The sequence below is a fragment of the Globicephala melas genome, chromosome 19 (assembly GCF_963455315.2).
Source record: "Globicephala melas chromosome 19, mGloMel1.2, whole genome shotgun sequence".
NCBI classification, from domain to species: Eukaryota; Metazoa; Chordata; class Mammalia; order Artiodactyla; family Delphinidae; genus Globicephala; species Globicephala melas.
Window position 1 is genome coordinate 61,371,959 of NC_083332.1, and position 21,360 is coordinate 61,393,318.

General features: G+C 48.6%; 1 protein-coding gene across 1 annotated transcript in view; it reads left to right on the forward strand.

Annotated features, from left to right (window-relative positions):
- The first annotated feature begins 610 nt into the window (after nt 1–610).
- The window catches only part of ZNF469 (zinc finger protein 469), a 236,588-nt gene continuing 215,838 nt past the window's right edge, over nt 611–21,360 (forward strand). The window contains exon 1 of the mRNA XM_060289547.1: nt 611–651. The gene's annotated coding sequence lies outside the window, so the exon portion shown is untranslated. The remainder of the gene's footprint in view (nt 652–21,360) is intronic.

Below are 21,360 nucleotides of genomic sequence, written 5' to 3' on the forward strand. Positions count from 1 at the left end.
GCGCCGCTGCACGTCACCAGAGGGGTTCTCTGTGCTGCCCTCCTCCACAATGGCTCCTCCCAGAAGATGATCTGATTATGTTTTAATGAGAATAATATTTGCTTCGAGGAAGGATGAATCCAGCCGTGTTTTTATATCAGCCAGATGTCCTCAACTATTCACCCCCTCCCTCCGCTAGGAATCTGGCAAAACTTGTGAAGCAGCCGGGCCCCAAAGATTCCCCTCCCCGGCCTCACCTCTCCCAACCGCCAGCTTGAATTCTCAGGCCCAAGGGTGTTTCCAGGGAAAGGGAGCCACGTGGAGCTGATTCATCTGCGCGGTGCTCATCGAGATGGTTTTGTAAGAGCTAATTGGAGCGCGGGTAGCCTTTCAGATCTTTCTCATAAGCCTCTTTCCGACCCTGTTGTTCGAGCCAAGCCTCAAGAGAACCTCGACTTCAGCAGACTGACGATTGGTCCGAAACTCAGAAGCTCTGGTGGTGAAGCAGGCACCAGACTTGGCTGAAATGTTCTGCTGATTTTAGGCTGAGCAAAGCCAGGCAGTTGGGAAAGCCTAGACTTCAGCAAAGCTAGTAACTGTTTCCTTCCCTTCTGTTTTTCAGGCTGACAACAAGCTCTGAGCCGTGAATCTGGAGACCTGCCGCAGCGACAGGTAGGGCTCGTCACTTGTCCCCGCCGCTGACCTGCGATGGCCCAAGGGGTGGCTGTGTTATCTTGCCCTGCGTCCTTTTTGATAGAGTTTTCTTTTGCCAAAGAATGGGGTGTAGAGAAGTCACTTCGTGTGTTTCTTGTCTCCAGAACTTAGTTGTTCACTCATACATTCTCTTATTCAATAACTTTTATTGAACACCTACTGTGTGATGAGCTGTAACAAGGGCCGGGCATCAGTGCTGAGAAAGAGACATTGCGTGTGTCCTTCATGGGGAGACGAATAACTACCAGGCAGACGGCTAAGTGGGAATGTGATCGCCACTCGCGATGGAGGGAGAGACTCATGAGCACCAGACAGGAGCCTCCTCTGGCAGGTGGTGGGACGAGGCTCTGAAGCTGGAGAAGGAAGGGTGTGGGAGGGGCGGGGAGCAGAGTGTGCGGGATCCCTGAGGACCAGAAAGACCTGCGGGAGGGACGGCTGGGAGGAGGGTGCAGAGGCCGAGGAGAGGAGCGTGTGTTGTATCCCAAGAGTAATGAAGAGATGCTGACACGTCTGCAGCAGGAGAGGGACGTGGTCTGACGTGTGTTGTTGTTTAAGGTTTATTGGGATATAATCGACGTCACTAAAATCCACGCCTCTCACTGTGCCGTTCTGAGTGTGGAGACATGCGTCCAGTTGCATAACCACCACAGTCAACATACAGAATGCTCCCATCACCGTCCCGTCACCCCCCAGAATTCCCTTTGTAGTCGACCCTTCCTGTCGCCAGCCCCCGGTAGCCCCATCTGATTCCTGTCGCTGGAGATCAGTTTTGCCTTTTCTGGAACGTCCCTGAAGCGGAATGACTGGACCTGCCCTTTGGGTCTGTCTTCTTTGCCTGGTTGCAATGCATCCGACAGCCACCTTGTCACACGTGTTAGTCCTGTGCTCCTCGTGACTGCTGGGTGGTTTTCCGTGATGCAGACGCATCCGTCCACCTGCCGCAGACGTCTGGGCGATTCTGGTTCTCGGGGCCGCGCTTAGAGCTGCCAGGAGCCCTTGCACCCGGGCTGGCGTCTCTGCCTGTCTCTCCCCGGCGCCCAGTCGGTGCTCTGTGTGTATTCATCGGGATTTCTGGGTTGTACAGTGAGATAGATGTAGCGTGAGAAAGCACCAGAACACATTCCACAGTGGCTGCCCCGCAAGGCACTCCCACTGCCACGCCCAGGAGTTCCCGTGGCCTGGTTGTCAGCGTGCATGAGCTTGGCCATCCTGGTGGGTGTGCAGTGGCCCCTCGCCAGGGTTTTGACTTGTACGTTGAGCATCTTCCCATGGGCTTCCATGGTCTCGGATGGGGTGGGGGGAGCACCGTCCGGGAGCCGGGGTCCGAGTCCCGGTCTCAGTTCGGCCACCAGCTCGCTGTGTGACCTTGGGCAAGTCCCTTCCCCGCTTTTGCCTCATTTCCTACGCTGTTCGCTGGGGCTGTTGTGAGGATGGAGGCCAAGGTCACTGTGGGAAGGGGCTTGACAGCCGCACGCCCATCGCGTGGTCGTCGTTATGATTCCCAGGGACAGCAGCCGCCAGGCCCCCCTGCCCGTGGACTCAGCAAATCCCTTCCGTCCTTGTTCACCCCCCACCACGAACACGAAGAGATCAGCGATGAGGACAACCGACATTAATCCATCTTTGACCTTCCAGCCTGCAGGTCACCTTCACAAGCACGTCTGTTTTTATTTTCTGTGGTGAAGGAAGGTGGCTCATACACGGTGATCCGTCCTTTCTGGAAAACCGTTTAGCGCCGCTGTCCTCCCATCCCAGCCTCGGCCCCCGCCCCATCTGGCTCCTCCCGCGAGCTCTCCTGAGCTGTACAGGCAATGCCACGTTTCCACCTTCTCGGCCGAGAACCTTCGTGTCATCCCGGACCGCGCACTCGCACCCCCATGCAGCCACCCAGCGGGTCCTGTGGCACCTTTATTAAGAGAGATGCAGAAGCTTGCCATCACATCCATCGCTCGCAGCCAGTCCAAGCCCTCCTCTCTCACCTGGACCACGGCCAAGGCGTGCTAATGGGTCTCCCCATCCCCGCACCCTATAGTCTGTTCTCCAAAAAGCAGTCAGAGAGGTCCTGCGACCCCTCAGAGCCCCGTCTGGCTGCCGCCCAGGACCTTCTGCCCAGACCCCTCCCGGCTGCCCGGCTCCGCCCTCCGCTCGGGCTCCGCCCCAGGGCCACCTCCTCGAACACCCCTGTCCCTGTTCCCTCCCGACTTCTCTCCACGGCACACGCGGCCCCGTGAGCACCTGCTGAATCGACAGGCACGTGAATGATGGGGAATCAGGGCTGGTAACGGTGGTCCTATCCCAGTGTGAAGGCCAGTGTCATAGGGCAGCGGTTTTTCTGAAACCCCCAGGGGGTCAGCAGGTGGCCCCTGGAGGTCATGCTCACCCAGTGTCAGGTGGGTTCACACGTGCCTTCTCAAATGAGGCGAGCAAGGGGACCCTTGGGTGTGAGAAGAAAATATTAAAACTTCTGTGGACTTTTGAATACCATTCTTTTAAAATTTCGCTGTGTATATGTGTTGAACAGCATGGCCAGTATAGTGATCCGATAGCACGTGTGTACGCTCTATAAACAAGCGGACGAAGTCATTTACAAATGGAGACGCGCCATGAGGAGGATTGAAAGACTTGTTCCAGAGCTGCGCTTCCTAACCAGGGGCACGTCTGCCCACCAGGCAGGGGCGTCGGGTAAAATACAGAAGGCCTGGTTACATGTGAATTTTGGGATTTTAGACGAACAGGTAGGGTTTTGAAACAGTATGAGTATATCTCACATATTGCTCGGGACATTCTTATACTAGAAATGATTCAGTGCTTATCTGAAATACAGACTGGACTGGGCGTCCTATATGTTTATTTGCTGAATCTGACAGCGCTGTCCCGAGGGGATACATGGCAGTGCGTGGAGACAGCTCTGACGTTGCAGCCGAGGGGGGGGTGCTCCTGGCGTCTCGTGGGAGGAGGGGTGCTGCTCAGACCCCCAGAGTGTTTGGGACGGCCCCTCCCAACACAGACTGAGTTGCCCCACTTGTCATTTGTGTCCAAACTGAGAATCTTCTCGAGGGGGGGGCCGCTTGGCGGTGCTGGTGGCTCTCCTGGTCCTTGTCACCCTCGGGGGAACGGACTTTCCGCTTGGTGGGCTCCAGGTCTGCTCCAGAAACCGGAGGAAGCGGGCTTCCCAGGGACAGTGCCCACTGGGCAGCTCACCACGTACAGTGTTCACGGAGAGGAAAATCAAGACCCCTTAGTAGATGGTCCTTGTGGGCCAAACAAGGCAAACTTGATTTGGGAAGGTGATGGCCGTCGTGAGAAACTCAGTCCCTTTCCATTCTTTTCCTGTCTCTTTGTTTTTCAACGTAATTTCCCCCGGAAGCTCTCCGTCCACGTGGTGTTGAAAGTCCAGTAGGACGTTATTTTCCACTGAAGACCATTCCCTGCCTCTCTTTCCACTCAAACCTCTTTCCCAGACAGGCTCCAACTTCTCTCTGTTAGTTGTTTCTTCTGATTAGTTTTCAGTAACTCTAAGTATTTCGCTTTTACTGCTACTTCCTGATCTTTCGCATTTTAAACACCCTTTATCTCTCACGCACAGCTCCCGACCCTGCGCCCCCTGCAGCCTCTTCTGCATCCCCGTCCTCATGACCCTTGGTTAAAGCAGTATTTAGCGTGTGAAGGGTTATGGACGGTGTCAGTCACGTTCCCATCAGGCTGCACGACGTGCTGGAGTCACATTTCTTTTCTGCAACAACCTTTTGTTTTCTCTGGGGTTAATAGACACTTCTCTCCTACAAGCTTAGTGTTCTGCGTCTGGTCCCGTGTTTCTTCTCCAAGCCATCTATCTCAACCCTAAGATTCTCTCCACGTGGTAAGCCCTGCGGACAGGTGACGGCTCCACTGTTTGAGGAGGTTTCCTCCCCACGCTTCTGTCCACCCTGGGCCACAGCTGGGATCACTGTTTCTCCGCATCTCACATCTTGCCTTATCTTGGTGTTCGCCTTCCCTTCCTAGCTTCTTGGGAAACAGTGCACGGTGGGTAAGTTTTTAAGATCTGGTGTGTCTGGAAATGTCCTTATTCCGCCCTCACACTCGATAACTTGTCTGACTACAGAATCCTGGGTTTGAAATAATTTCCCTCCAAATGTTAAAGGGTGTTGGGGTTGCCGTTGAAAAAAAGATGCCACCTGATTGCTGATCCTCTGTGACGTGTTTCGTGTGTCTGGAAACTTCTAGGCCCCCTCCCTTCTGAAATCTCATGGTGTGAGGCTGCAGTGTGGGTCTCTTCTAGGAGCTGCCTGGGAACTTGGCCGTGTCTTTCATTGTGAAGATTCCTGCCCCTCTCTTCTGGGAAATTTTCTCTTCCTGGTCCTTTAATTTACAATAGTCCCATTTTGCCTCCATCTTGTGTGTTCCGTAACAGCTCCCGGTCAGGTCCTGGGCCTTTTGGGCTGGTCCTTTTATTCTCGTACCTCTCCTCCCTATTTTTAATCTCTCAATCTGTCTCTTTCTCTTTAGCTGTTCAACTTTCTGGGAAGTTTCCTCAAACAATTTCTTCCTACTTTTCCATGATACTTCTGGTTTTGTCTTGCGAATATGTTTTAGATCTCCAGGATGTTTTCTTGTTGTCTGAACCACTCTTCCTTTCTCAGGGCGCCCTGTTCTTCTTTCATTGATGCGCCATGTTTCCCGCTGATGGTTATTAACTGTGCCTTCTCCGGAGCTTTCTCCTCCTCCCGGCGTCTTCTGTTTCCTGAGAGTTCTTGTTTCTTTCTGCCGTCTTCTTCTTTCCCAGCCTTTGGGTTTGATCTCTGTCTTTGTTGTGAGGGTCTCCACTCAGTGTCCGGGGCCCATGGCTGACCTCCATTCTCAGAGTGGGTGTGAGCAGGACCGCACGTTACTCCAAATTAAGCCAGGCTTGGCGAGGGCCTCCCCGGAGGGCAGTGACCCCAGGAGCCAGTAGTTTCACAGGAGGACTCCTAAAGTCAGTATCTGTGCTCACAGCTCCCCAGAGGACCATTTCTCTGGAGGGGGTCTTCTGGTTTCCAGCTGCCGGTGAAGAGGCTGCTTGCCGGTGGGTGGGAGGAGGGGGTGCAGGTCTTGGGCATGGCAGGCAGCGGGCAGCCTGGTGGTTGATTGACGGATTGAGGCAGCCAGCCGTCATCTTGACTCGTGCCTGGGTTCCCCAATTCAGGAACAACCCCTGCCTTTGCCAGGGTGGGAGAAGGATGGGCTCAGCCGATTGGGGGTGGAGAGGAAAGGGGACAGGGGTCCAACCAGGGCTCTTGCTCCCATCTTAGCCCACACTCCCACCCGCGGGGACTCCTGGGGTCTTCACTTCCTGAGCCAGTGGCAAGTTCTCTATTTGAACAGGGCCTCTGTCTAGCTCAGGCTCAACTCTGCTCTCCATCACCGGGACCCCCCCTAGCCTTCTCTCCACTTTGCTTTCATCTTCCATCTGACAGTGTCCACCTCTGACCCCCACTGCTCCTGGTGGGTGTGTGCCGTCTCTGCCTCTGCTCTAGTTCTGTTCTTGTTAAAGGGCAGAGAAAGATGGGGTGTGTTCTTTCAGCCAAATTTAACTGTGCGCTGCAGAATCTTTTTCAAAATTTCCAATTAGGTGTAAGAGAAAGTCTCAGTTAGGTATTAATATGACCCTAATACCTCTCTGGAAGTTGCCGGTCTCTCTCTTTAATGAAGCATGAGAAAGTCCCAGGAAAGTAGGAGCATCTGGCTAGAAGTTAATCATAGTGTATGATTTTCGTGGGTCCCTGAGGGTTTTCTTTAAAAAGCAAATGATACTGACTTCTCATTGGTGGCAGTGACGTACATTTCTTTTTAAAATAAATTTAGATATTTTTAGAAATGATGTTAAAGAAACACGTTAAGTGAGTAACAGGTAGGTATTGCGGAGATTTGGCAAACGTTTGCGGGAGGTCCGTGAACAGCTGGTACTTGGGAACCACCTTGACCTGACGCTTGGCAGACCCAGGTGCACCCTGGCTCCACCTCTCATGGTGGTGGGCCACCTGCCACCTGCTCCAGGGTCCCTTTGAGGATGCAGTACGATATTGATATGAAGTGCCGGCCTGGGGGCACCTCGAGGTGTGTGGAGCCCGCTTTAGAGATCGCTGCCCTGGGTCTTGGTGACAAGTACCTGTCCCTGTGTCACTTTGGCTTCCGAAGCAGAACATCTTCCCTTGACTCTGCCAGGAAGACACATGCGAAGGTCATGCTCACGGTTTCTGCTTCACATACACACACCTAGTGATAATAAACCACCTTCCTAACTCCTATTCCAGGCACGGTATCTCCATCATCTCTAATCAATATTGTCTTCAGTGTCAGCCTAGCAAAAAACGTTCAAGTCTGTGGTTAAAGAAGGAGATTGCAGAGAGTTTATAAACTGGTGTAAGACCCACAGCTGTCCCACTTTGGGGAGAAATACCCTTTATCCTGAGATGGTATTCTTTTTGTTATTTCATGAAATGATAATGACAGTAGAGAAGAATGGATCTTAGGGGTTCTATTTAAAATGTGGGAAAAAAAAAAACCCAGCTCTACATGAGAGCAAAAACCTCTTCTGAAAATGTTACTGACTCCTGGGTTTGGACATCTGATTCTGGCCAGTGTGGGGTGACAGGCATGGGACTTACCTTCCTGCTGTAAATGACCAGAAAGCCGGAGGGAATGTACCAAGCACAGCTCTCACACACTGGACAATAGACAGTGAAAGGGACAAACGAGGGCCCATGACTGCACCGGCTCACTGGAGGGAAGGGAAGTGAAATAGAGGTGGTCTCACTGAGTGGAGGAGAGAGAGCTTGGAGTTCAGGGAAGCCAAATTTGCAAGACTTGGAGGGCAGAGTGCTGGGGCAGAGAGAGCTGCAGAGAGGCCCCACCAGGTCGTGGCTGATGTGTGCATGTGTGTGAGGGAAGGACGGATGGCTGGGGAAAGAGCTGCCCAAAGGAGCAGGCAGAACAGTCCTTGGAGCTCACACAGGGCTTAGGATAGTTCGTGTTTACACCAGTCAGGATGGAAAGACCTTAGAGTACACGGGGCATTAGTAGAATCCTCATGAGTATTTTCTGAATAATGGCGGGAAGTTAGTTTTAGCCTGAGTCTGTTCCGCACCCACCCTAATGACACTTGATAAAAAGGCTTCCGAAGAGTCTCACTAATTCCAAATAACTCAGAACTGCCCACCAGAATAAAATCCAAGACCATTGAAAGGAGCACCACAAAAACCAGAAGGCAACAGGGAACATTCACAATGTCTGGCATTCAGTCAAAATTAACCACGTGTGCGAAAGCAGAAAATTCAGACCCAAAACCAGGGGGAAAGTCAGTCAATAGAAACATACCCAGATGTGGCAGAGGTGATGGAATTCGCAGCAAGGATGTTAAAACAGCTACTAAAAATATGTTCCGTACATTCAAGAGGGAAGAGCAATAAACAATAAGAAGCAAAATGAAAGATACAAAAAAGTCACCGTGGATCTTTGAGTTGAAAATTTAATCATCCAAAATGAAAAATATGCTGGATATGAAAAGTACACAGCGGAGCAAACGCTGTAGATTTAGGGATCAGCGAGTCTGAAGCCACAGAAACGATTCAAATGAGAGCAGAGAGAAAAAAGACGTAAAAACCAAAATAGTAGAACCGTGGTGACCTGTGGGATGGCATCCAGTCATCCAGCCTGTGTGTAACTGGAGTTCTAGGAAGAGAAAGAGGCAGGGACAGAACCAGGAAATCACGGCCAGAAGGTTTCTGAATTTGATGGCAACTAGAAACCCCCAGATCCAAGGATCCAGATGGAGCCTGTTTTGAGAAAACACCGAGAAAGCCACCTCAAGGCACATTATAAACAAATGGCTGGAAACCAGTAATAAAAGGAGCTCTTAGAGGGAGCCAGATAGAAATGACACATCGTGGACAGAGGAACAGAACCGTGAGGGACAGCAGACTTCCTGCCAGAAACCATGCAAGCCAGAAGACAATGGGGAAGCATCTTTGGCGTGCTAAGGGCGGTGGGAGGCGGGGTGCCTGTCAACAATGATTTTATTAGCTAGTGAAAATGCAGTTCACAATTGGAAATAAAACAGAGACTATTTCAGGCAAACAAAAAGTGATAGAATTCATTGTCAGCAAATCCGATTTACAAGAAGTGTTAAAGGGGGTTCTTCCAACAGAAAAACAAATGACCCCAGGTGCAAATTTAGATCTACACAAAGCAGTGAAGTGACCCAGAAATAGTAATTAAATAGGTAAATGTAAAAGATATTTTTCTGTTTTTTACGTCTCCTGCAACGGTATTTCACTGTTTAAAACAAGAATAATAACAGTGTATTCGGGGGTTTATAGTTTACAAGGAAGTAAAATCTGTGGCGATAATAGCGCAAGGGATGGGAGGGGGACATAGGAGTATATTGCTGAGTGATTCTTACAGCAAATGGGATGTGGAATAATATTACTTGAAGGTAGGTTGTGATAAGTTAAAGAGGTATATTATAACCTCTAGAACATCCAGTAAAAATAAAAAATTAAGGGGTAACTAATAAGCCCATGGTGGAAATAAAGGAGAATCATTAAAATAAAACCCTTGATTAATCTAAAAGAAGACATGACAATAAGAAAGAAAAAGAAAGAACAGATGGGGCAAGTAGAAACCCAGAACAAGGAGGTAGATTTAAACCCACCTATAGCGTAATTACATTAAATGTAAATAGTCTAACATTCAAAATGAAGACAGAGATTGCAAGGTAGGATAAAGACGCAAGACCCAAGTAAACGCTGCCTACAGGAAGTGCAGTTTACGTAGGAAGCCACAAATAGGTTAAAAGTAAGAGGACGGGAAAAGATGAACCTTGCTAACAGTAACCAGTAGAAAACTGCAGTGACCGTACTAACACCAGACAAAGTAGATTTCACATCAAAGAGTATTTCCGGGGACAAAGAAGTCCATTCATCAAGATAAAGGCGTCAGTTCATCAAGAAGACACAAATGCTGAATGTGTATACCCCCAGTAACAGCCTCAAGATACATGAAATGAAAACCGATAGAGACGAGACGAGAAACAGGGAAATCACAGTCACTGCTGGCGGTTTCGATACCCTGGGGTTAGTCAGGGTCCAGCCAGAGGAGCAGAACCCGCAGGAGGTGTGTTTGTATCAAGAAGCTGAAAAGCCCATTCGTGCAGTTGTACAGGCTGCAACGCAGGTTGACGTGGGTGCAGATACAGCCAGCGCTCTTGCTCAGGGGAGGAATTTCTTCTTTCCCTGGGGGAGCCTCAGCCCAGCTCTTAAGGTCTCCTGACTGATGAAGCCAGGCCCACCCAGGTCATCTCCTTTACTTAGAGTCCACTGATGAGGGGCTGTAATCACATCTGCAAAATCCCTTCCCAGCAGCACCCAGATGGGTGTTTGACTGGGTAACTGGAGACCGTATCCCAGCCAAGCAGACACATCAGAAAGCATCCCAAACCTCCTTCCCCCAACAAATGAGGGAGCAGGTAGAAAACCAGTGATGACACAGAGCACTTGAAAGACGTCATCAATTAACTTCACCCAATTGGCATTTACAGAACGTTCCACCCAGCCGCAGTAGAACACACATGGAAGATTCATCCAGACGGACTACATTCTGGACCTAAAATAGATCTCAGTAAATTTAAGAAGATTAAAACCCTTCAAAGTATGTTTTCTGATCATGAGGGGATTAATTTCAAAGAGGTCAGGAGAATTCTCCAAGACCGGGCAGCTGGTAAGTGGTGGAGCTTGGATCTGAACAGAGCCCTTCTTGCCTTTGAAAGATGCAGCCACGTCCTGCTCTGCCGCCCTGACTCCTGGGGGTGAGCAGGTCTGCGCCTGGTGGGCTGGAGATGCCTGGCACCTGGCTCCAGCTGCATCTTGTCAAATGCTTACAGCTGCTGGTGACTCTGTGTTATTAGGACCAGCCTGTGCAAGCGCTCGTGAATTCAGGCTCACATCCATCATCACGAAGGGCCTCGTGCTACGCCCCTGGGTGCTTCTGTCTTCGGAGATGCTGGGGTGAACTGATGCGGCTGGCATTTCTCTCCGAGGACCCAGAGATGCAGCAGAGAGAACATGATGAATTGGACCTGGGCCATCAAAGGAGTTGGCTGGGGAGCCAAGCCAGTCAGTCAAGGCGCAGAGGCACCGGAGAAGGAGATCTGCCCTGGGACACCGAGGAGCGAGCCCCGGCCCGTCCAGTGCCCTCCAGACACTGCCAGAACCTCTCCAACAGAACTCGGGGTGGTGGAGGTGGTGGTGCCCCGAGTCAATGCAGCGGGCTTCACACATCGCCCTTTCTCCCACAGAATAATAGAGCACCTCCTGCTCCAAAACGTCTTGAACTTGGAACTCAGAACAACAGCTGAGAGAAAAGTGTAATTCAAAAAGATACCACAGTGTTCACCGCAGCACTATTTACAATCGCCAGGACGTGGAAGCAACCTAAATGCCCACCAACAGACGCACAGGTAGAGAGGATGTGGCACATATATACAACGGAATATCACTAAGCCATCAAAAGGAGCGAAACTGAGTTAATTGTGGTGAGGTGGATGGACCTGGAGTCTGTCCTACAGAGTGAAGTAAGTCAGAAAGAGAGAGACAAATACCGTATGCTAACACATATATATGGAATTTAAGGAAAAAAATGTCATGAAGAACCTAGGGGTAAGACAGGAATAAAGACACAGACCTACTAGAGAATGGACTTGAGGATATGGGGAGGGGGAACGGTAAGCTGTGACAAAGCGAGAGAGAGCCATGGACGTATATACACTACCAAACGCAAGGTAGATAGCTAGTGGGAAGCAGCCGCACAGCACAGGGAGATCAGCTGGGTGCTTTGTGACCACCTAGAGGGGTGGGATAGGGAGGGTGGGAGGGAGACGTAAGAGGGAGGGGATATGGGGTTATATGTATACATATAGCTGATTCACTTTGTTGTACAGCAGAAACTGACACAACATTGTAAAGCATTTATGCTCCAATAAAGATTTGGGGGGAAACAAAAAAGCTGAGGGAAATACCAGTATTAAGGTGGGCACGTTTTTTATTGTTATCACTGCGTCTCTGTCCCCTGGTGGGCTTTTCAGTTGCCTGCTGCAGGTCGTTCCAGACCTGTCAGCCCAAAGGCCATCTCAGCATCTATCATAACTCGCAAATGACCAGCACGTCATCTCGCATACTCATCTGCTTTTGTAGTAAGTCTGGGTAAAAAGCGGCTTTGGAAAAAAGAGTCAATTAAATCCAAACAGATATGACGTGAAATACCTATGGGAACCGTGGATGGTGAAATGATGGGTTCTCATGCGTGGCCCGAAAAGCTGTGGCAGAATGGGGCGTGGCTCATTCCCACGTGGCTTGTGGCAAGGAAGTTCTAATTTTGGAACCCGGCACGCTTTTCCGAGGCCGTAGAAATGGTAAAGCAGAGGAGACGCCTTCCTGTACTTGGCTGGTGATTGACAGGTGATAATGTTTTATTGGAGCAGAAACATTTCCGGGCTAATTTATTCCTTCACTCATCTGGGTTAAAAGGGGTGGGGGGAGTTCCAGGGAGAGAAGGAGAAAATGGGAGTGGATTAAGGGGGGCTAAGCTGAACGTGTTTGCCAAACCACACATACCCAACTTTCATAACTAAAACGAAACGTTGAATTAATCACAACAAATTAAAACACTATTTATTGAGGAACGGAGGGGCCCAACTTTCTGTAACTTGTGGAATTTCCTCTGTCCCTCCTGTTCTCTCCCCTCTCCCCAGCCTCACTCCCCACTGGCAGATGAACTTGTTTTTCTTGCCACGTGAGTCCATCGAAATCAGAACACTACCTCGACAGGAAGCAACGTATTCTATAGTTACCCTGGGAGCGGGGAGGTGTCCGTTCTGCTTCCTGGCACTTGGCATCCCAAGCAGCCTGGGGCTGTACCCTCATACCCCGCTTCCACTCCTCCTGACAAGGAGTCACTGTCAGGACGCGGCCAGGCTTTTTTATTGCAGCAAAGTGAAACTCACCGAATTCTTTCCACTTTTACAACACTGCCTGGCTCACTTATGGAGGTCGTGTTGACTCTTGTGAGCAACAGCTTCTGAAAGCTCCTTGTTCTATAACGTAGGCCACAGGGGAATGGGACGCTTTATTCTCTCTCCTAAGGGTTTTGTGACTTTTCAATCCTATTCCAGTGACTGAACTCTCGAGACCACCCCCCCGCCCCCTCCCTCTGTCACGTGATGCAGAATTGGAGGTGGGAGGGGAGGACCGGCCCCAGGCTTGGGGGCTGGGTGACAGCTGGGAGAATAGAGGGGGAAGGTTTGGGGGGGCTCTGGTGAAAGGGGCTCGGGGGTTGGGCTGTGAGAATTGGGGGAGAGGAGGGAAGGGACGCCACACGTTATGAACTGGACTCTGAAGGCTGGGGTGAAAGGAGCCGTGCCCCTGAGTGGCGTCCGCTCCGCTGATGCGCTGGGCCCTTCCGAGGGCACTTGTGCAGAAAAGGAGCATCATTGCCTACTTCTTACCCTCAAGAGGACTCCTCATTTTGCCACCAAAGGGTAGAGCGTGAGATGAACTTCTGTCATCATTCTGCCTGTTTTCAGTATACCCTGGACTCTGTTTTTAAAGGAGGTGTTTAGACTTGCTATGTTGGAAAAGCAAAAAAAAAAAAAATGTTTTGCAAAACAAATATTCATTGGCTAACTAATATTTTGGGTAGACTGAGGTTTCCCCACATGTTAGGTTTGCTTGAAGAAGAGATGGACCACATCAGGGGAAAAGGAGGAGAAAGATTCATTCATTCATTAAAAGTAATTATTGGGTTAGAATTGCAGTCTTGCCCTGGGCAAAGAGAGGGTGCTGAGTGCTGTCACTGGAGGATGCCCTTTCTCTTTCACAACCAGGTGTCCTGGATTCCCACAGACCCACTGGATCAGACCACTTAATGGGCCGTCAGAATTTTCCCCTTAACCCCCAACCCACCTCTCTCCGTCCTCCCAGTATGGATATATCATCATTCAAGTTAGGTTGATAACCTGTGTTAGTAATTTTGTTTACAGCAGTGATTCTCATGGTGGGGGGTGGCCCCAGACCAAGAGCATCAGCATAACCTGGGAACTTGCTAGAAATGCAGATTCTCAGGCCCAGCCCCACATTTGCTGAGTCAGAAACTCTAGAGGGGGAGGGGCCGGGCCATCTGCCTTTTAATAAGCCCTCCATGTGATTCTGACACAGTTTGAGAACCTCTGGCCTTTGGAACTGTGCACTTTAAATGGGCGAATTTTATGCTCAGTAAAGATTTCAAAAACACACACACAAAAACAGACCATGTGAAACAAAAATTATAGTGCTGTTCTGTGGGGTTTATAGCTGGTCAAAGTAAATATATGACAACAATAGCACAAAGGATGGAAAGAGGAAATGAGAACATATATATTGTTGTAAAGTTATTTCACTATATATGAAGTGGTTTAATATTATCTGGACAGACTTTAATATGTTAAAGTTATATATTTTAAGCTCTGTTGCAACCACTAAAAACTAGAAGGAGAGGTATAATCAATAAGGTTGTAGCAATGGAATCATAAAAAATACTCAATCCAATAGAAGGAGGAAAATAGTGACAAAAATTTAAAAGGAACAGATTAAGACAAATTGGAAAATTAATAGTAAGATGATAGATTTAAATTCAGCTTCCCAATGAAAAGATAGGGATAAGATTGTGTAGAAAATAAGACACAAATATATGTTCTCTCAAAAAAGTTTTTTTTAACATTAAAACGTAAGTGGATTGAAAGTAAACAGACAGAGAAAGTCACACCATGAAAATGCAAATCAAAAGAAAGCTGGGGTAAAGATATTAACATTATACAGAGCAGACATCAGAACAAGGAAAGTTACCAGAGATGATCAAGGACATTTTGTAGTAATAAAAGTGTCATTCTGGGGACTTCCCTGGTGGCGCAGTGGTTGGGAGTCCGCCTGCCGATGCAGGAGACACGGGTTCGTGCCCCGGTCCAGGAAGATCCCACATGCCGCTTAGCGGCCGGGCCCGTGGGCCACGGCCGCTGAGCCTGCGTGTCCGGAGCCTGTGCTCCACAACGGGAGAGGCTGCAACAGTGAGAGGCCTGCGTACCGCAAAAAAAAAAAAAAAAAGAACACTGTAAATGTGCCCTCATCTACACGTGAAACAAAAAGTAAAGTAGAAACAGAAAAATCCACAAATATAGTTGGAAACTTCAGTATGCCTCTCTGTAAGTTATGGAGCAAGTAGAAAATCAGTAAGGATGTAGAAATCTTAATCATAATATCATCTAAGTTGATCTGCTTGACATTTATTGGACAATTTTCCCAATATCAGCAGAGTACACATTGTTTTACAGGTGCATATGGAACATTCACAAAGTATGCTGGGCCATAAAACAAGTCTTAACAAATTTAAAAGAAGTGAAATTATGTGAAGTATATTATCTGGCCACAACAGAATTAAACTAAAAATCAATAATATGTAACTCCAAATATTGGAAATTAAACAACATGCTTTTAAGTAACCTACGGGTCAAAAAATCAAGAGAAATTAGAAAATAATTTAGTTGAACAAAAAAGAAAGCACAGGACTTCCCTGGTGGTCCAGTGGTTAAGAATCCACCTTCCAATGCAAGGGACATGGGTTCAATCCCTGGTCAGGGAACTAATATCCCACATGCCCCAGGGCAACTGAGCCCGCATGCTCTAGAGCCCGCACACCACAACTAAGATCGGAGACAGCCAAATAAATAAATAGATAGATGGATATATGTACATATCAAAGAAAGCACAACATATGACAATTTATAGGATGATGCTGGTAAGGCAGTACTTAGAGGGAAATTTATAGCATTAGTTGTACCTGTTGGTAAAGAAGAAGTTCTCAAAGCAGTAATCTAAGCTTCCACCCTTCAGAGCCTTGAAAAAGGAAGAACACAATAAATCCAAAGTAAGCAGAAGCAAGGAAACTATAAAGGTAAGAACGGAAATCAATGAACTTGGAAACAGAAAAATAGTAGAGGAAAATCAACAAAATCAAAAGCTGGTTTTTTGAGCAAAATAGCAATTGAAAAGCCTTAGCCAGACTGATCAAGGGAAAAAGAGAGCCGTCACCATTACCAATATCCAAAATGAAAGAGGGACATCACTACAGATCCTACAGACATAAACTGCAATAGTAAGGCACACAGTAAGAGACTATTAACCATTATGACAATAAATGTAATAATATACATATAATGAACAAATTTCTTGAATGACACACACTATTAAAGGCCACTAAAGGAGAATTAGATAACACACACAGCTCTCTATATAATATAAAATTTGAATTCGTACTTAAACATTTTCCTACAAAAATAAACTCCAGGCCCAGATAGCTGGTAGCTGGTGAATTCTACCAAATATTTAAGATATAAACAATTCCAATTCTACACAAACTCTTCCAGAAAATAGGAGATGAGGGAACACTTCCCAACGCAATTTACAAGCCCAGGATAACCCTGATACCAAAACCAGACAAAGATATTGCAAGTAAAGAAGACTACAGACCAATATCCCTCATAAATATAGACTCAAAAATTCTTAGCAAAATTTTAGCAGATCAAATCCAACAACATATAAAAAGAGTGACACATCACAACCAATTCTGTTTACTCTAGGAATGCAAGGTTAATTCAACATTTTAAAACAAATGAATGTAGTTCATCATACCAATGGTCTAAAAGAGAAAAACCATATGATCACCTCAATATATACAGAAAAAGCATTTAGCAAAATTCAGTATCCATTATTGATTTGTAAAAAAAAAAAACCCTGGTAATTCGGAGTAGAAGAGAACCTCAGGCTCTGATAATAATGGACAAATAATGAACATCTGTGAAAAACCTGTTGCTCACATCACACTTCACAGTAGAAGACTGAAGCCTTCTTCCTAAGATTAGAGACAAGGTAGGATGTCTGCTCTTGTCACTTCTATTTGACATTGGGCTGGAGTTTCCAGCTGGTGAAGTCACTCCAAAAAAAAAAAAAAAAGTAAAGGGCATTCAAATTGGAAATAAATAAAATCACCTTTATGTGTAATTCAACATGATCATCTATGTAGAAAACCCCAAATGGTCTGCCAAAAAAAAAAAAAAGTTCAAGAGCTAACAAATTTAACAAGGTTGCTGGACACAAAGTCAATATGTAAAAATTAATTTTATTTATATATGCTAGAAATGGACAATTGGAAATTGAATTTAAAAGGCAACACTATTTACGGTAACATCACAAAGTTGAAATACTTGTAGTAATCTTACAAAATATGTTCAAGGTTTGTATGCTAAAAGCTGCGAGACATGGATGAGAAAAATTATGAGAAGACCTAAATAATCGGAGAGCTATACCATGTCCATGGATTGGAAGGCTCAGTTTTGTTAGGATACCAATTCCCCCCAAACTGATCTATTGATTCAGTGCAACTCCAATCAAAATCTCACCAGACTTATCTTGGTAGGCATTGGCAAGCTAATTCTAACACTTACGTGGAAATGTATAGGAACTTAAATAGCTCAAACAATTCTGAAAAAGGAAAACAAAGTTGCGAGACACACTGTATGATTTTAAGACCTACTATAATGCCTCTGTAATTAATTCCAATGCTACACAAATTGTGTGACATTGTCATAAAGATTGACATGTAAATCAACAAAACAGAATAAAGTCCAGAAATAGACCACATACAGATGGTCAATAGATTTTTCAACAAAGGTGCCCATATAACTCAATGGAATAAAGACAGTCTTTTCAACAAGTGGTACTGGAACAACCGGATATTAATATGCAAAAAAGAGAGCAATAAGCCTTGACTTAGATCTTGCCCATATACAGAATTCAACTTACAAAGGTCATAGATCTCAAGGTAAAATTTTAAAGCCATAAAACACGTAGAAGAGAACAGAAACAAATCTCTGTGATAATTTGTTAGGCAGAGACTCTTAGGATACCCAAAAATGACCACAAAAGAAAAACTTCATTAATTGAACTTTATCAAAGTTAAAATCTGCTTTTAAAGGACACATTTAAGGGGCTTCCCTGGTGGCACAGTGGTTGAGAGTCCGCCTGCTGATGCAGGGGACGCGGGTTCGTGCCCCGGTCTGGGAAGATCCCACATGCCGCGGAGCGGCTGGGCCCATGAGCCATGGCCGCTGGGCCTGCGCGTCCGGAGCCTGTGCTCCGCAACGGGAGGGGCCGCAACGGTGAGAGGCCCGCGTACCGCAAAATAAATAAATAAATAAAAAATAAATAAAATAAATAAAAATAAATAAATAAAATAAAAGACACATTTAAGGAAATGAAAAGACAAGCCACAAACTAGGAGCGAGTGTTTGCGAAACAATCTGACAAAGGACTTGTAGCCAGAATACTGGACTCTTATGACTCAGTACTGAGACAGATAATCCAATGAGAAGCAGGTAAAAGATTTGAAATAATACATGAAGTAATATACAAAAAGATGCTCAACTCACTAGTCGTTAGGGAAATCGAAATAAAACCACTGTGAATTACCACTAGACACCTACTAGAATGGCTAAAATAAGAAAATTTAAAAAAAGGAAAGGTAAAGAAAATCAGACTGTACCAAGCGCTGACGGGCGTGTGGTGCAGCAGGAATGTCTCACCTCACTGGTGGCACGGTCTCGTCAGCAAAGTGTCTGACAGTTGTCTGAATAGTTAAAGTACCCTTTACATAGGATCCAGCAATTCTGCTTCTCGGGGTCTACTGGGGAGAAATGAAAACCTACATTCCTCCAAAGTCTGCACACAGATGTTTATAACAGCTTTATTCATAGTAGCCAAAGGCTGGAACCAACCCAAGTGCTTGTCAGCTGGTGCCTAGACGAACAGACAGTAGTGCGTCCATGCAATGGAAGCTACTCTGAAATTAGGAGGAACAGGATGCTGATACAACCACATGGGTCTCAGGAGTATTGTAGTAAGTGGACGAGACCAGACTCAAAGGCTGCGTGCTGTGGAATTCCACATACAGAATGTTTCAGAACAGTGAAACCACAGGGACGGAGAAGAGAGAGGTGGGTTGCCTGGGGCCAGCGCTAGGTGAGGGACCGTCTGTTAAGGGACCAGTGTTTTGTGCCTGTGTTGCCGGGGAGGGATAGCCTCGCCAGAAACACCTGTCAGGTCGTCCAACTGCACGTCTGAAGGGGGGGGTGGAATTTCCTGTATGTAAATTATGCCTCAGGAAGCCAGAACTTCGTTAAAATGTGTAAAGCCATCAGCACAGGACCTGCCAAGCGTAGTAGGTGCTCAGTTAAAAGGGGATCCCATCACTGCAGCCCACCTGTCTGTTTGGGGGGGACAGGAAAGACGTCCCATGGGAGGAGGGGCCCCTGTGGGCTTGATGCGAGGAGGTGCTCCAGGCAGAGGGCGAGCCCCTCCGGAGGCAGGAGGGAAGGAGCCGCTTTGTTGGGAGCAGCTGAGCAGCAGAGGCCAAGTTTCTGGCACGAACCCCGCTTCCTGCTCCTTGCTTCCTTCGCCTCTCCGATGGGTCAGGGAGGTGAGGCTGGCCGCCCCCCCCCCCGCCCTTGCCCAGTGACACGTCCCTCGCTGGCTCCATGCAGCCGCCTTTGGTATCTATTTAACCGGGTACCGTTTGGACACAGAGACCGAGGTCAAACCCAGAGATGCCAGCCCCCAACTCCCCCGGGTGCTCATACTTCTGCCTGGAGCCATCCTTCCCATCCCATCTGCCTGAGGACGCACTTCCTTCCCACCTGGTCCCTTCCCCTCTTCTGCTCGTATGATGCTGAATGAGGTGCTGAGGGCAAAAGGGGCCCAGCCTGTGAGACTTTCTTTTGGGGCTTTCCAGCACGGGGGTCAGAGGTCCACAGCGTTTGGGAAGGAACCCAGACGTTTGAGGATTTATCCAGCTGACTTGGCCCCTGATAGCTCACCCATAAGTAAGCAAACTCGTTTTCCCAAAGATGCCCACCCTCTTGCCCCGCTCCTGTGCAGCTCTTGGGCATACAAGGGTGCCACGTGGGAAATAGGACTCGACCTTGTAGTGCCGCTGTGCCAGGTGCAGCGATAGAGAAAGGCTTAGTGGAGACTGGGGCCAGGACAAGAGACGGTGGAGGGAACCGAGGCAGGCGGTGATCGGTAATCGGCTGACAAAATGGCAAAATGACGGGTGTACTGGGAGAGCAGATGCAAGCAAGCCAGTGTTTGAGTCGCCCGAAGTACGTGGAGGTGAGGCGGACACACACAGGCTCCAGGTTGGCAGGTACCTGTCCTGGCCTCGCGTCCACAGCCGGGAAGACCCCCTCCCAGGTGAAAGGGAGGGCCTCATGTCTCTGACCAGTCCCGCAGTGCTTAACACGGCTCCATCGGGAGAAGGCCAGCTCCGCGTCCTGCTACCTGGGCCATGCTGGGGTGGCTCCACAGCCTGGCGTGTCCCCGGCCCAGCAGCGTCGGGGCAGAGGGCCCAGATCTCCCAGCGACACGGGGAGAGCGATGGCGGAGGCACAGCAGAGCCTCGGCCGGCCTGCCGCTGGAAGATCCCTTTGGAAAGTGGGAGGGACCGGCTATTTAACGTACTCTTTCTGCCCCCCGCCCCCCCCAAAGGCACAGCCAACTGGAAAGCTATCTTAGCAGGCGACTGGAAAGAAAAGGCAATTTTTCTTGGCCTCGTGGTCTCGGTTTCCTCTGCTTTTGGTGTCGGGCCTGTTTGCCCTCTGATCACTGCTGAGCAGTGGTGCTGGGCAGCGGGCGGGGCCCACGCCCCGTCACCTCCCCATCTCAGGTAGCGGGCACCTCTCAAGTCTGCAATGAAGCGCCACTGTTTACACGAGAAGAAAGACCAGTGATGAAAGGAAAAACTCCAGGACCACAAAGACGGCCTTCACGGGTGTGTGGAAAGTGCCGGAGGCGTCAGACCCCCGGGATGCCGCTCCCATAATCTTATCATTGAGCAAGCGCTGCTGATGGCGGTGCTCAGCGGACACCCGCTCGCTGGCCCTCGCTTCCCGCCTGCCTCGGCTGGGCTTGTGCTGGGACGCGGGCGCGAGTACACCCCGGAAACACGCTCACGTAAACAAACGTACACACGCTGGTGCACACGCAAGACACGCACACAGACGTGTGGACACACTCACTCCCTGGGGTTGCCTCGGGGTGAGTGAGGCAGCACCAGTATTCTGAACTCTTAGGAATCGCTCCACCTAGAGTAGACGCCCTCGTGGTTGCCCTTTGTTATTCTGACGATGATGACTGTGACGGTATCTTAGATGCTGGGGCCTCGGGAGGAGGAGTCCAGCCTGGCCCAGTGACCTTCCTCCTGGGAGGACCAGCGCCGCCTCCAGGCCCCCACGTCCAAGGGCGTCTCTTTCCCGCTGGGATGCTGGATTTGTCAAACTGGGTCATGCTGACGGGTATGCAAACTTGGCCTCTTTATCCCCTTTCCTTATAAATCAGCCCGTAATGGGAGGCTTTGCCAGAAGCCTCTGGAAACAAGAGTTGCTCTTCCCCAGCCAGCCTGGGTAGCGAGTGTGGAGGGTCTGGGCTGCCCCACCCGCGGGCTCCACTCGACGTGTTTGCGGGGAGGTGAGCCAGGCTTGGGTCACATGCTGCAGAG